Source organism: Lolium rigidum, chromosome 3 (genome assembly GCF_022539505.1).
Source record: "Lolium rigidum isolate FL_2022 chromosome 3, APGP_CSIRO_Lrig_0.1, whole genome shotgun sequence".
Classification (NCBI taxonomy): domain Eukaryota; kingdom Viridiplantae; phylum Streptophyta; class Magnoliopsida; order Poales; family Poaceae; genus Lolium; species Lolium rigidum.
In genome coordinates this window covers 301,893,276-301,910,558 of record NC_061510.1, presented here as the reverse complement: position 1 = coordinate 301,910,558, position 17,283 = coordinate 301,893,276, and the positions used below count along the sequence as shown (strand labels likewise).

The 17,283-nt window shown below is 47.6% G+C and overlaps 1 pseudogene; it reads right to left on the bottom strand.

Moving 5' to 3' along the window:
- Positions 1–436: 436 nt before the first annotated feature.
- Positions 437–1,509, bottom strand: LOC124696765 (annotated as a pseudogene).
- Between the last annotated feature and the right edge of the window lie 15,774 nt (positions 1,510–17,283).

The following is a 17,283-nucleotide window of genomic DNA, read 5'->3' as shown; positions in this document are numbered from 1 at the left end:
GTCTTAGCCTAGCACGTCGGGTTAGGTCGGTTGGAGCTTTTGGGTAAAGGCCTACATGTCTTGGTCGTTATAGGTGTCGTGGGATGATAACGGGTGCATATCCATGTACCGTAGTGTTACGGTCCGGTTCCACTTATATCCAACAAAGTGCTTTTTTGTTACCTATTAGTACTAAATATTGGTTGACTTTTTAAAAATTAAAATAAAATAGAGTGGTGTTCCGGTGAAGCCCTTGCCCCAATTATGATAGTTATTTGCAATTTTTTCTCAGATTAGTTAGAAGAATATCATAGATGGAAATGCAAAATCAACAAATCCTCAATTTGAATTTATAACTCCCATCATATACAATCGGAGTTCTTCCCTATCTTGATTGATCAGTAAAACATTGTATCTATTTACTCCGAAGCTACTGATTACAAACTGTCGTCGTTGGTTACTGGTAAGGGTCTGTCCATGACACGTCGTTGGCTGCAGCTTCCTTCCATCTCCTGTCGAAAATCTGCATCTCAGCATGCGATCGCCTGTGTAGGACGAGCATAGGGACTCCCCTGTGTAGGACGTACTCGCTGTCCACGACGCCGACCTTGAGCGTCCTGTCGCCCTGCGCGCAGTAGCCGAGCTTGTAGTCGAGGCCCCAGGCGTGCACGAGGTCGTTCGGACCATGCCCCAGCTACAGCGCCACGCCGCCCGGGAGAAGACCGGCACCATCATCTCCACCCACCCCGCACACGGCGGCCCTGTGCTGCTGTCGTCGCACCCTCCTCTTCCCAAGGCCGAAGCCGCCTTATAGAACCTCCGGTGCACGTCGCCTCCTCCTTGGACGCCGGGCCTCAGCAGTGCACGCGCCGTGATGCCATGGTGGATCTCGGACCGGCGGTCGAGTGCCGGCTGAGATACCTCAAGCCCTTCTCTCTTGACGATGTCGAGGTACCGGACAGGGTCGAAGGAGTCCACCTCAACGTCCTCGTCCCACAGGAAGACGTAGTCGTACTCGGCAACAATGTCGGGGTGCAGGAACCGCTTGGCGAACCACCACTTGGTCTGGCCGCGCGCCGATACGTGCACCGCGCGGCGCGACCACTCGAGGTCATCCCACTGCTCCTCCCCGGCGCCGTCGTAGTGGAAGACCATCAGCGTGAATCTGTCGGCCGGGAACTTGGAGACGAGCTTGTCCACGGCGGCCTTGTTCTTGATGCCCACCGGGATTGCTACGAGGCTCTTCCCGCCGCCGTGCTTCTGCTCAGGGTCGCCGACCATGGACACCATCTCGAGGTTGGACGTGCCATGCACGATGCCCCTCGGCAAAGCTTCGCCGTCCGATGGCTGCTTCTTGGCTTGTTTCGCTCCATGGACTACGCGTAGCAGTTTACGCGAGATCGCGCCGGATGCTGCTGACAGGTTATTATGATCCTTCCGATGAAGCGTGTCGGTTGCGCCGGCGAGGAACAATAACGCGAGGAGGAATACGAGCAGCACCGGCAGCGAGAAACGTTTCCGCGACGACATGGAAGAAGAGCTTCAATGCCGGCCGGCGTATTACTTCTGCCAGTCAGCCGATGATGGGTTCGAATTTTTGATGCTGTTGACGCTGGTCAGCACGCAGTATATATAGCCCTGGACTTGCACGTAGAACAGAACAATCCGAAACGAGTCTGGAATCGGCATTGGAAACATAATTACTACGTTATGGAATCAATAGATTATACAGCCCGGCCGGACGTGCGCGCAGAGCAATCCGACACCAACAGGTAGAATCTAAGATACGAGTAGAAGCAGCGGAGCAAGATGACTTTACTTCTGACCCCGCAAAAAAAGGAAGAATTTGCAACCGAATAGGAGTGAGTACTTTTTGTGTTGAGGATGCCCCACACGATTTCGCGTAAACCTAATTCTGCAGATGTGGTAAGTACTGTATATACATATGATCATCATGTAAAAAAAGAGAAGTAATAAAATCCAAGCTAATTTCTGTAGATGTACTGTTCTAAAAAAACATTCAGGAATAATTTCGTCACTTCACAAACTAAAGAAAAAATGGTATGGATAAATGTTACATACTCTTAAAATTATTGATATACACGTGAACCATTTTTGTACCATGATCAAACGCGCAGAAATCGATCAGTTAAATAGATCGGACGGCTAGGAAGGTGGCTGATAGGTCCTCCAAAATAAAAACAACGATGATCTCCCATGACCTCCAAACCCTAGCCTATTGCTCGTCATCGCTACGACAGCTGGGTGAGGTCCACAAACGGTGGGATCTCCCATGGCCCAAAGGGAATGCCGCTGGTGGTGGAGGAGGAGGTGGGGTGCCCGCCGCAGGCGTAAGCCACTGATCCCACGGCGATATTGGTGCGGGCGGTGTCTGAGCGGCTGAGGACACCACGGCTCTCTTGAAGGCCTCTTCTTCGGAGATTCCGGGCGGCATGTGGGCAGGGGCGTGACCGGGAAGTGGCCACGGCGCCTCCGGCTGCTGCGGCATCAAGATGGAGAGCCTCATCACCTCATTATCGTCCAAGTAATCTGGCCGCACGGAGAGTTGGTCCTCCGTGCCCTCTACCTTGGCTTTGCACGCGCAGTACGCGAGGAAATCCAGGTAGTCGTCCTTGTCGTCCTGGATTTCCTCGCTCGGGATGTCGTCATAGCCCACGAGCTTCTCCTCGGACGCTGGCGGCTCCTCTTCCTCCTCCATCTTGACGTCCGACGCCGATGGGTTGCCTTAGACGAACTCTTCATTGCCGAGGAAGCCCGAGCTACGCCTCAACGATTCTTGCATTTTGAGACTTCAAAGATCTTTGGGGGCAATTCGGTGTGCCACCGCCAAGCCAAGAAGATGACCAAAAGGACGCCCTCTTGCTGTCTCCAAAGGTTACCCTAGTTGCGGCATTGAAAAGCTTCCTGTCAAATTCATCAGTCGGTGTCTCCGTGCCAAGCCAAGACTTGACTAGAGGCACCCTCTAATACTTTAGACAGCGCAGCCCGCAAACTTTCCCAGATCAAGAATTCCTAGGAATCCCATCACCTTAGGAGGCAAAACTTGGACCATTTGACCTCACTTACAGACTCTTTGTACCCTGTAAAAACGTTTAGGACAACAAAGTGCACCGCGTAAACCTGTTAACGATAGTATTATCGTCAGCTAACCGTGCATGTCTTCTATACCTAAGTATGATTACTATTATAAATTCTTAATAAACCCTACAAGATTTTGGATATCCTACAAATGGATCCCAGCAATGTACCATCTAAGGCGGTTTTGAAAGCCTAATCTCTCCACCTTCCTGATATCAACCTAAAGAGCCATCCAATCTCGCTTTCGATGCTGCCATGGTACCATCCCTTCAGATGTTGCTACCACTTCTGATGCTGCTTCACATCCTACATAACATCTATGCAAACATCTCAGTGGTCCTGGACTCCACCAACTACTTCTCGAAATAGGTTTTCATCCCGCTTTATAAATAAAGCAACCACACCATACAAAAGTTAAAACAAACAAAAGTGCTGGGAAACATGCATAACTGAAAAGAAAGATAGAAAGGAACCTAATGACAGATCGACGAACGATGGCAGTCCACAACTGCTAACGCCGTTCGAAATTGTCCCACCATGCTACAAGCACCACGGATCACCAAGCACCAAGACAAGACCTTCAAGAAGGAATGTGGCGTCAATACGCCGCTGCTGCTCAAACCAGCGAACTGGATCTAGGGGTTGTTTGGTTCAGGGTTATCCAATAGGGAATGAGGGCACCACCAACCACCTGGTTAGGGATAGCCATTTTTCTTGTTTGGTTGGGAAAATGAGATGTGGTTAGGGATAACTGATTTTTTTTGTTTGGTTGGAGGGAGGAGATGTGGTTAGGTTGTTGTGATGACTCATTGGTTGAGGTGGTGAGATTACCCTTTGTATGTCACATTTAATGAACAAAAATGTTTCACAAGTTTCAAGCCAGTTTTTTACAAGCGTATACGCTCAAAATCCATATATGACCAACTTGCATAGGGGTGTTTTGTACATACATAAATTCATACACCACATCCCTAAGGCTTAGAATTGAACACAACCTCGCTAAGTAGTGAGCATGGGCACCAGAGCCGCGATGAGCACGTCGGACGAGACCCGTGCGGCTCCTGGCGTAGACGACCGCCAGGATGACGAGGAGAAACGCAAGGCCGCCGCCTCATCGTAGTGGACCGCGCATTGCCGTCGATTCCGGCATGGGAGAGGTCACGGAAGCACTGTATGAGGTCGAGGTTGCCAGGATCTCTCCGCCGCCTCTGATATCCGGCGCCGCGCCCAATTTCTTTCCGCCGCCGCCATCTCTGGTTTATGGAAAGGAGATTGAGGAGAGATGGGGGTGCATCGGTGAGCGTTCGGAAAACGTTTCGACATGAGGCTAAAGAGGGAGCCAGAAGTGGTTGGCATCATTCGGCAGATTTGGACGGATGGGCCGAGCCACCGTTTTCATGGAATATTCCTGGAATCTGGTTATCCTTAGCCTCTCTCACCATCGAAACCAAACGAGTGGCAACCACTTTTTCAGTGGCTACCCCTAGCCACTTGAGGATATCCTCTAAACCAAACAAACCCCTAGTGTTTCCTCCGATACTCGGGTTGAGGTGGTATAGGGGTACCCACAACGCTCTTCAAGAAGGAATGGCGACACCCACAGGCGCTTTCGCATCGGCGCCGAATGAGCAGGAAAGGATTTCTCCCGAACTCCACTACCAGTACCAACCCTCGGAGATCTATGGCCTAGATGCCCCACGAGGTCCATACGCGAAAGTGGCAGGGTGCACCAGCCGCATGATGATGGACAAGACATACCAGAGCGGCCTGCAAATCTCGGGCCCAACAAGGTCCGTTCCTAGCTGTCTGGCCCGGATCCAGCCCGCAAGCTTGCCGTAGATGCTGCCTCCACCTCACCGTCATCCGGCAACCCACACCATCCCACCCCGACGCTGGGATCTCGTCGCCACCAGCCTGCGTCACCCCAGTCTTGAGCCACCATTGTCGCCTCTTAGTGGCCAGCACTGACCGGAAGACACCGTCGCGCCGCCGCCGGCAGTTCCAGGCCCACCTTATGTTGAGCAAGCTTATTCTAGGTTTCAGTGCATTGTTTCTGGCGGATAGTTGTTATTATTCAATGTAGTCGACAGCATTTCAGTACACATCCCTTTGGTTATTGTGGCAACCACTTCTCTTGAAAAAACAAAGGAAGATAAATTCAAAGAGCTTATACATGATACACTTGTGATGCTGTACAAGAACATGTGAAGATCTCAACCCATCACATACAATCCGAGGTCTGAGCTACACCGGTAAAAATTCATGTGCTACACCTATCGTATCTTGTTTGAAGCTACTGTTGACTAGTGGTCGTCGCGGTTAAGGGGCCTGTCTCCTGTCGAATATCTGCTTCGTCTCTGCAAACCATCTCCTCGCCACGGCCACCTGGAAGCGTGAAGCCTGCGCCGGCAAGGAAGAGTAGCACGAGGAAGAAGGCGAGCACCACTGGTAGCGAGAAGCGCTTCCTCGACGACATATTGATCTGCCCAGCAAAGCGGTCGATCACGGGTTCAAGTTTGTGATGCTGTTGTAGGTCACGACGTGCTTTATATAACCACTGCCAACCGATCCGAGTCGGCGCCGCGAAGTATGACAATTACGTATACAGCCCGGACGTTCACATGAGGACTCCAGGATCAAGGTGGAAGTGGAATCGGAGTTCATCTTTGAGCTTGCAAGAGAGTCGGAGTTGCTTAAGGCGGCGCCGCACGTACGCGCTTTCCAAGCAACTAGCACAGTGGCCCTCGCAAATGCGAGGGCATAACCTTTATTACATGGGCCACGCTGAGCGTCCCCGGGGGATTAGATTTTTGATCCCCCGGGTCCTCAGCCATTTATCAAAGCAATCTGGGTCATTTTCAGCCGTTTCATCAAATCATCAACCTACCTCTCCTACTTTTGCTTCCATAATGTACCAAAGTAGCAAAAAACGGTTCGTTTGTAGCAAAATCTAATCTCACCTAAACTCCCACTTTTGCTACCATAATGTACCAAAGTAGCAAAAAACGTTCGTTTGCAGCAAAATCAACCCTATTGTAGCAAAAAACAGTTCACCACAGATCTCGCCGGAGACCTCACCGGAAACCGCCGAAACCTCGTCAGAGATCACGTAGCAAAAGTATTGTGTTATTGTAGCAAAAAAGGTCCGCCGTTGTAGCAAAAACAACCTCATTAGAGACTTTGCCAGAGACAATGTCGACGGAGACCTTACTAGAGACAAATGTAGCAAAAAAAATTATACTATCGTAGCAACAAAGCAGAACAAATATAGCAAAGCCTAATTTCGACGGAGACTCGCCGGAGACATTGTACCAAAAAAATTAAAAAATTGTAGCAAAATCACAAAATAAAATGTAGCAAAACAAATTTTGCCGGAGACATCACCAGAGACATTGTAGCAAACAAATTGTGCCATATTAGCATTACCGCTGAACAATTGTAGCGATAAATAAAAACTCTATGGCGAGCGGAGAGGTTCCCATTGGGGGGCAATGGCTCCGTCCACCAGGGGCAGTGCCCGACGACGGGGGTGATACGTCCAAAACGTATCTACTTTCCCGAACACTTTTGCTATTATTTTGCCTCTAATTTATGTATTTTGGATGCAACTAACACGGACTAACGCTGTTTTCAGCAGAACTGTTCTGGTGTCTCGTTTTTGTGCAGAAATCCAACTTTCAGGAAAAACCTCGGGATTTTGACAGAAGGCCCTATTTTCCCGGAATGCGACGGAGCCGGAAGGACAAATCAAGTGGAGGCCCGAGGGCCCCACACCATAAGGCGGCGCGGCCAAGGGGGGGCCCACGTGGCCCTATGGTGTGGCCCCCTCGGCCGGCCTCCGACGCCCTCCTTCGGACTATATATCGGCCTCGACCTAAAAACTCCAGAACGCCGCCACATCGCGAAACTCCGTCTCGGGAGCTAGAAGTCTCCGTTCTGGCACTCCGCCGGGACGGGGAATTGGAGGAGATCATCGCCGCCATCACCGCCAACACCTCTCCATCGACCAGCCATGTTTCCCCCATCCATGTGTGAGTAATTCCCCCGCTGTAGGCCGAAGGGGATGGTAGGGATTGGATGAGATTGGTCATGTAATAGCATAAAATTGTTAGGGCATAGTGCCTAGTATCCGTAGATGTTACTTTTATGATATTGTTGCAACTTGTTATGCTTAATGCTTGTCACTAGGGCCCGAGTGCCATGATCTTAGATCTGAACATGTTATTATTTCATCATGATATTCATTGTTTATGGTCTTACCTGCAAGTTGTATACACATGTCGCTGTCCGGAACCAATGGCCCCGAAGTGACAAGAATCGGGACAACCGGAGGGGATGGTAGTGATGTGAGGATCACATGTGTTCACGGAGTGTTAATGCTTTGCTCCGGTACTCTATTAAAAGGAGTACCTTAATATCCGGTAGTTTCCCTTGAGGCCCGGCTGCCACCGGCTGGTAGGACAAAATATGTTGTGCAAGTTTCTCATTGCGAGCACGTACGACTATAATTGGAACACATGCCTATTGATTGATTAGTACTTGGATACCGTTTTATTATTATCTGCAAATGCCCTGCTATGATTGTTACATGAGTTTCTCTCATCCATGCAACGCCCGTCATCCGTCCCCGTGCCTACGGTATTTTAATCCTGCTGTTTATTAAAATCACTACTGCTGTCTTTGTTACTCTGCTGCTGTTATTTTACTACTCGCTACTGCTATAAAACTGTTACTACTGATAAACTCTTGCGAGCAAGTCTGTTTCCAGGTGCAGCTGAATTGACAACTCCGCTGTTAAGGCTTTCAAGTATTCTTTGTCTTCCCTTGTGTCGAATCAATAAATTGGGTTTTACTTCCCTCGAAGATTGTTGCGATCCCCTATACTTGTGGGTCATCAAGACTATTTTCTGGCGCCGTTGCCGGGGAGCATAGCTTTATTTGGAAGTTCACTTGGATTGATATTGTTCGCTGCAAATTCTCCATCATGGGTAAACCTCGCGATACTAAGGTCGCCATATTACCATCCACTACAAGAAAAGGTACAACTCTGAGTACCTCTGCTGCTCTTGATTCACCATCTGTGATTGATAAACTTGTTTCACCGCCACATGCTTCGCTTGCTGGTACTTCTGCTGAATCTGAAAACTCTCATAATATTGATAATATTTCTGCTGTGCTTGATGATAGTGGTTCATTGGGAACTTTTCTAGATGCTACAATTGCTAGGTCTAGACAAATTGAAAATACTGAAACTCCTGATGTTACTACACCTGTTAATTCACCCGAACTTGAATACTCTAGTGATGATCTTGATGAAGATTATGTGGAACTTGATGATGATTTTATTGAAAAATGCAATGCTACTACCGATGCAAGAAAAATTAAAAAGTTGCTTGCGGATCATGCTTGTTAGATATAAAGCTGTCTCCTGATCCTAAATTTGCCACATCTCCTATAAACATTAAGGATAAAGATTATGATTTTTCTCTTGATCTATCTCATATAGCTATTGTTGAGAAAACACCCTTTTGTGGTACTCGAAAAAGAAAGTGTTGTTGAACACATGATTGAGTTATCTACTCCGAGTAGCTTGTTTTCTGATGATGTTAAGAAGCGTACTTACTTTGTTGCTAAAATCTTTCCATTCTCATTAAAGGATGACGCTAAAACTTGGTATAATAGTTTGCCACCTAATTCTATTAAAAGTCCAAAATAATTGCTTGATGTTTTCTTCCGTAAATACTTTCCTGCTAGTGCTCAACATATTGCTTTGCAGAGAATTTATAATTTTGACCAGGAAGATGGAGAGAAATTGCCTGAGGCTTGGGCGAGATTTTGCTCTCTTATTAGAGCTCCGCCTGACCATGATTTGGAAAAGCATGATTTACTTGATATATTTTATAGTGGACTAACCATTGAGTCTAGGGCATACCTGGATAGTTGTGCTGGTTGTGTTTTCAGGAAAAGAACTCCGGACGAAGCTGAAGAATTATTGGCTAAAATAGGCCGGAATCATGATGATTGGGCTACGCCTGAACCAACTCCAACGCCAATATTGAAGAAGAGGGGTTTAATTAAAGGGATTTCTAGTTTCGTGCCCCTGCTTCGTTAGTTGTACTCAGTTTTCCCCAGCTCGTTAGTTTTTCCTCAGTTTTCCCCTCCCTCTAGTTTGAAACCCCTCGAAGACGTGGGTTGCCGTCAGGTCAGAGGCCTTACCGTTACCGTGAGGTCAGTTCCTCGCTGACCGTCTCGTGCTGACGGGTGGATCCATCTACCGCCGACGCGTGGGCCGTTTTATTTCCTGATTGTATACGCGGTGCTGCCAATGACAAATGGGGCCGCTCTATGGGGCTGCCGCAGCCAATGACCTGTGGGTCGTCTATTTATTTATAGAAAATTATATATTGCCGCTCTGTGGGGCCTCCGCAGCCAATGACCGCTGTGGTCGTCTATTTTATTTAGAGAATATAATATAGAGCCGCTCTGTAGGGGTCGCCTCAGCCCATGGCACGTGACTATTTTCGCAGCTTAATCTAAAGTGACTCTTATGCTAAACATTATGCATCCCGACGTTGACCTAGCAGTGGCGGTGAGCATAGCCGTTCTGACCATGCCGATATCGGCATAGGCATCGGCATCGTTTGGAGGATGTGGTGCTCGAATAATAGTGGAAATGTGATATTATTTTTTACATGCATAATATATAGAAAATAGCTAGATCTCTAAATCGATGCATATGAAGCTACATATATATTCTTGGTCATAATCCCCTTAATTATCTAAAGGGTATGGATGCATGGCTTCACGTCGTCGTCGATTTCATCGTCAGTATCTTCGTCGTCTGAGTAGTAGTACCTCCTGCACATTGTTCCGTCGAACACCTTCACTGTGAGCACATCATCGCCTTCATATTTGAAGTGTACGAACCAGCCGAAATCCACACCGTGCGCGATGGCGAATTTCTCCCAGCCCTTGTCGAGGTACATCCGGCCTTGTCCGTCAAATAGGACCTCCACGGTCCAGAGACGAGGACCGCGGTCAGCCTGCTCGCAGATACACCTTAGCTGGCTCCTTGCCGTCAAGATAGTCCGTAAATTTTTTTGGGAGTTCCTGCAAAGAGATCGAGCGCCGATCGTTTGAAATTAGGGAACCCTTGAAATTAAAGGTTTTTAGAACATGCCCATAATTAATCACATGCATCATATATGTGGGAACGCGTACGTACCTTCTTGACCAAAGGGTCTTCATAGACGACGATGAAGAACTCCTCTATGATCAATGGCAGTGTTGACGGTGGTGGTGGCAATAATGATGATCCCCTTCCCCTTCCCCTTCCGGTCCGCGTCCGAGACGTGGAAGCCATGGCAATGGATAAAGTGTATGTGAACGAAAAGAAGAGAGAGGCAGAACCTATTGACACAAGGGATGGCCGTGTGGGTGTTTATAAGGAAGAGATGACCGTTGTAGGGTTTACACAATAAAATAAGGAGGAGATGACCGTTGTGGGGGTTTATACACAATAAATTAAGGAGGAGACGACCGTTGTGGGGGTATAGTTTATCATTTTACCGTGAAAAGTAATGCCTAAAAGGAAAGTAATGGCTACAAGAAATCGGTGTAGGTTTATCGTTTTTTGCGTGAAAAGTAATGGGTACAAGAAATGGGTGATGGTGTATCATTTTTTGCGTGAAAAGTAATGGCTACACGAAATGGGTGATGGTGTATCATTTTTGTGCGTGAAAAGTAATGGCTACAACAAATCGGTGATGGTTTATCATTTTTGTGCGTGAAAAGTAATGGCTACAACAAAATCGGTGATGGTTTATCATTTTTTGCGTGAAAAGTAATGGGTACACGAAATGGGTGATGGTGTATCATTTTTGTGCGTGAAAAGTAATGGCTACAACAAATCGGTGATGGTTTATCGTTTTTTGCGTGAAAAGTAATGGGTACACGAAATGGGTGATGGTGTATCATTTTTGTGCGTGAAAAGTAATGGCTACAACAAATCGGTGATGGTTTATCGTTTTTTGCGTGAAAAGTAATGGCTACAAGAAATGGGTGATGGTGTATCATTTTTTGCGTGAAAAGTAATGGCTACAACAAATCGGTGATGATTTATCGTTTTTTGCGTGAAAAGTAATGGGTACAAGAAATGGGTGATGGTGTATCATTTTTTTTGCGTGAAAAGTAATGGCTACAACAAATCGGTGATGGTTTATCATTTTTTGCGGGAAAAGTAATGCCTAAAAGAGTTTATAATTTAGCTCGTGAAAAATAATGCAGAAAACCAAACTTTGCGTGAAGCTAACCGACGACAGAGAGAGAGAGAGGGTGGTGGCCCCGACCAGAGAGAGAGATAGGGGTTATCCCTGCCCGTTAGATCATACGATCAACGGTCGTCGGGCACGATCCGCGTGACATGGGCTAGACCAATCGGGGCAATGTTGGGCGTACGTGAGAGTTTGTGAAGGGAGAGGGCAAAACTGAGTAGTATCAAGAAACCAAGGGCAAGTGAGTAGTAAACGGACTAAGGGATTCAAATATGAGATTTAAAAAAGGGAAAATGCGTGTTTTGTACAATGAAACCCATCTTGGCCTACCTCAAACTATTTGCAATACAAATCTACATGAGTGTGAAAATTATGGTCTCATTCAGACAAAGTATGTTTTGGGGAAAGCTGTTTTGGGTAGGGCTTATTATGGAAAACCATGCACCTTCATAGCTACTAGGTGATTTGAGAAGTGGCAATTTGTGGTGAAACTTGATTTATCTATGATTTGAGAATTGGAAATTTGTGGTAAAGACTCCATGAGTAAGTGCCACTCTTTTTCGGAATTTTTTGCACATTAAATAACTCATTTAACTAGTTAATCCCATTTGTTGACTCTCTGTTGACCAGCCACTTGAGGGTAAAACTGAGTATATTGCACTAGCCGTATTAGCACTCAAGGTGAAAACTGAGCATACAAAAAATGCTAGTATATGACTCGAGGGTATACCTGAGTATATCTAAATTTCCGGGGTTAGACTCGAGGACGCGTGTTGCGGTGCGAAGTGGAAGACGTGCCATTGTTGACGCGTGTCGCGGTGCAGACGTGGAAGACGTGCCATTGTTGATGCGGGTCGCATTTAGGACGCGTAAGCCCCTCTCTCCCTCCCTCTGCACACAGTACGTCTCATTATCGCTCACGCACGAAACCACCCCTCTCACGTCCCATCAACTTCTCCAAAAAACCCCAACCGCCGTACGAGCCCTCCCCTGCCGGCGATGGAGAAGAAGAATGCGCGCCTCCGAGCCCGTCGCCGCCGAGCCCGTCGCCGCCGAGCCCGTCGCCTCCGAGGGCGGCGCATCCGAGGGCGGCGCATCCAAGCGCGGCGCCTCCGTGAACTGGGCCGGTCTCACGGCTGACGGACCAATTCACAAGATCGGCGAATGCTTATTGGCGAAAGAGGAGTACGTGGACAACTACTCTGCTATGAGGCAAGTCTGTAGAAATTGGCGCTCAGGTTTACCTGATCCCGACGTGCACCTGCACGAATGGATCATGCTACACTACGCCCTTCCACGCGCCGCTGAGTTCACCTTCCTCCATCTCGGCACATCCCGCTACGTCACCATAGATCTATCTGCAGTTCGTGCAAGGTTCAAATTCCTCGGCTTTTCCCGTGGCGTCACCATAGATCTTATTTTCAATCTTAGTGCTGAATGTTATCTTTTCAATATATTTTAGATTCTACTTCGTCGGCTTTCCCCGTGGCGTCATCGTGCTTGCCCAGAAGAACCCGCCGCACAAGATACGGCTGCTGAACCCACTCACAAAGAAATCGAACAGTATGTTTGAGGCGCAGATGCCATCTGTTTTTCTGAAATCAGTCGCTGTTATCAAATCCCCGACTATGGTCTTCGTTGCCGCACATTACCCGCCGGAAATTGGTTGGGTCGATGAGAGCACTCCAACTAAGGATATAAATGAAGATGGGGATTGGGGAGAAGGAAGATTTTCGATCAAGAACCATTGTTTGCGTTGCATTACCCCGTTCAATGGTGAACTGTATGCAGTAGCTGCGGACAATTTTGAGATCGGAAGAATAGTGTGCACCAATTTACAGTTGCAGCAGCGCGCGAGCACTCGTCAAGATGGAGACACTAATTTCATTTCCAGAACTTGGACGTCGAAGTTCTACCTTGTGAAGTCGGATGGTGATCTCGCTGCTTGTGTTGTTGGTCAGCGAGGCTTTGGCGGGCAAACCATTGGTGTACCGTGTGGACACTCGGAGCCGCTCTCTCCATCCGGTCAGTAACATTGGCAGTAATGCCTTCTTCGTGAATTATATCCGGTGTATCTCCGTCGACACCAGAGTGTACCCGACACTTCGACCTGGCAGCATCTACTACACGGATTTGGGTTATATAAGAGAGTACTCTCATGATACAAAGGCCTGGGATGAGTGGCCAATACGTGTGGATAGAATAGGAAGCTACGGTATGAGAAATGAACAGAAGCCATACCGTTTGGAGGATGTATTGGCCGCACTACTCGTAGACGGAAGGAGTTCAATGAATATTTCCTTGGGGTAATGCACGAATGGAGCGACGAAGAAATATATGAGGAGGAATGAAGAACAAATTCATTCATCCTAATCTTCTTGTTGTCCATACATTGCGTGCATCTTGTATATCAGCTTAGTTTGTCGTGAACATTAACAACGTTATTGCCTGCTTTTGGCTGCTGTATGCAGTTTATGTATTATACTTAGTTTTGTGATTATGCTGTTGTGAATTTATCATATACTAGCTTCTAGATTTGCTACTAGATTTGCTGCCATATTGGGCAAAAAACGAGGGCCAAAAGGCATAAATAACCCCAGAGATTTGCTACTAGATTTGCTAGTAGATTTGCTGCCATATTGAAGAAAGACAGAAATAGAAGCTTCTCTAGATTTGATACTAATTTGGTGAAAAAGACCAGAGAGAGAAAGAGGGGAAAAGGTGCTCTTAAAAATGCCAATTTGGGCCGAGAGAGACAAAACCCAGCTCCTGCTCACGTGCAACCAAACGCTTCTCATCCTGTCCCATGCGGTCCCTTTCTACCAGCCCCACGCGACGCGGCCCCACATGACGCGGCCCCACACGACGCGGCCCCACAGACGACGCGGCGCAACACGTCGGCACGAACGTCCAAATAAACGGATTCCTTCCGTCCGAGCTCCTTCCGCGGGTTTCAGACATAGGCTTGGGGAAAACTGAGGAAAAACTAAGGGGCTGGGGAAAACTGAGTACAACTAACGACCCGAGGGCACGAAAATAGAAATCCCTTAATTAAATTGAATGATGAAGATATGAGGGAAGCCAAGAAGTCTCTCAAGGAGAAAGGTATTAAATCTGAAGATGTGAAGAATCTACCTCCCATAGAAGATATATGTGAGATAATTCCCCCTTCATCCATGATTGAGGTTTCTACAAATTTTAATTCTTTCGTTGTAGTATTAGACTTTGCGGAATATAAATGTGAGCCTAATGCAAACTAGGTGAGGCAACCTAGATGATAATACAAGTATCTCAAGCACGAAGGCTCTCACATGATATATAACACAAGTAAAGAGTTCGGTTAGGGATAACCGAAAGCACGCGGATACGAAGATGTATTCCCGTGTTCCCTTTCTTTGCAAGAAGGTACGTCACATTTGGAGGTGGGGGTCCCACGATAGATTTCCCAACGCCACGAAGGCTCACCTTCTTCTCCGAGCCTATCCCACGAAGGAATAGCTCTTGCACTTGTGGTAGACTTTGAGGCAGCCTCCAAACCTTCACAATCTTGTTAGGAGAAAATCCACAACCCGGATGCTTCCGGACGATTTTTCCCACCTAGGGTTTCCAAGAAACCCTAGAGAGCAGGTATCTCGAAGAATACAAGGGGGAACAAGATTTGCCTTGGTGGAACTACAGATCAAGACCTCCTCTAGCTTTTCGTCGAAGGGATTTGAGTTTGGGTGGAGGAGGAGGGAGATCTGAGGCTTTTGGTGTTTCCAACAATGGAGTATGATAGAGAGAGCTCAAGAACAAAGTGTAGTGTAGTGCCTAACCGTTTTGAGCTAGGAGAAGGGGTATATATATCTTCACTTGAAATCCAACCGTTGGGAACTTGTCCAGCTCAGCAGTGAGTCGAGGAGGCCGGTCTACCGGACCAGGCGCCGGACTGGCCGGTGGCACACCTGGTGCCGCCGGGCCACAGACCGGGCCAGTCGGCAGTCACCGGGCCTGTACCGGATGAGCGTCCTAGCTTACTGGAAGTGCCCCGGTGTGCATTGGCGCAGGGGCCAGCCTATGCCGGGCGGTCCGGTGCAGAAGCCGGCGTCGCTGGGCCAACCGGCAGAAACCGGACGAGGGACCCGACGACATCCGGGCGAGAGGTGCGGAGTTCCTGGGCTGTGCCCGGTGTACACCTGCGCCACAGCTGGTCTGCGCCGGACTGGCTGGTGCTGCACCCGGTGCCGCCGGACCAGGCGCCGGCCAAAGGGGAAAACTGGTGTTCCCCTTTTTCATCGAAGTGGGGGGGGGGGGTGATACGTCTCCAACGTATCTATAATTTCTGATGTTCCATGCTTATATTATACCAATTGCTACATGTTTTATATACACTTTATATCATTTTTATGCATTTTCCGGGACTAACCTATTAACAAGATGCCGAAGTGCCAGTTCCCGTTTTCTGCTGTTTTTGGTTCCAGAAAATTACTTCTGCGAATATTCTCGGAACTGCGCAAAACAAAAGGCCACGTCCCTATTTTTCCAGAAGCTTCACGAAGTCCGAAGGAGAGACGAAGGGGGGCCACGAGCTGGCCACCTCATAGGGTGGCGCGGCCCCACCTTCTGCCGCGCCGCCAGGTGGGGTGGGCCCCTCGGGACTCCACCGATGCTGCCCCTTCGCCTATATATTGCCCCAGATGCGGAAACCCTAAATAATCCAGTCATATTCCACCAAGGGTTCCGCAGCGCCGCCGCCATCGACGACAAGTTTCGGGGGACAGAATCTCTGTTCCGGCACGCCGCCGGACGGGGAATTGCCCCTGAGTCATCTCCATCGACACCACCGCCATCTTCATCGCCGTTGCTGTCTCCCATGATGAGGAGGGAGTAGTTCTCCCCCGAGGCTGAGGGCTCTACCGGTAGCTATGTGGTTCATCTCTCTTTCCCATGGTATGATCTTTATGTGATCATGAGCTTTGTAATCTAGTTGAATATGTAGATGTTACTCTTGTCTATTATGCACTCTATAGGTTACTTTAATATGAACTCCGGAGTCACTCTCCACGGTGTGATGGTGACAGTGTGCGCATCGTGTGTGATTCCTTTATGACGTTGTGGAGCTTGTTTACTCCGGCTTGAGGCGTGCTTTTGCAGCCCTACACAATGAATGGTGTTTGTTATTCAACAAGAGACTGTTTGAGAGTAGCATTTATTTATTCAATTATGTGATCATTGTTGAGAGTGTCCACTAGTGAAAGTATGATCCCTAGGCCTTGTTTCTAAGCATTGAAACACCGTTTCCAACAAGTTACGCTACATGTTCGCTTGCTGCCATTTTTATTTCATATTGCAATTACTACTTATAATCATCCATATTACTTGTATTTCACTATCTCTTCGCCGAACTAGTGCACATATACATCTGACAAGTGTATTAGGTGTGTTGGGGACATAAGAGACTTCTTGCATCTTAATTGCAGGGTTGCTTGAGAGGGATATCTTTGACCTCTACCTCCCTGAGTTCGATAAACCTTGGGTGATTCACTTAAGGGAAACTTGCTGCTGTTCTACGAACCTCTGCTCTTGGAGGCCCAACACTGTCTACAGAAATAGAAGCGTGCGTAGACATCAAGCTATTTTCTGGCGCCGATGCCGGGGAGGTAAGGTAAAAGGTATTTACATCCTCTGACTACTAAGCTATTTCCTAGCACTGTTGTCGGTGTGTGAGTGCTCGAATGTATCTCCTTTAGATTCTGCAATTTTATCTTTTTGTCTCTTGTTTTTTTTTCACTAGTTAGGCTTAATGGAAAATAACAAAAAAATTAGAGATCTTTATGAACTTTATATTGAATTAGGACATGATGTGTTTGAAGAGAGAATTAAAAAACCCATGGAACTTTGTTTGCAAAATAGTTGTAGCAATGTTTTTAGCATGAATTCTTTGAACACTATT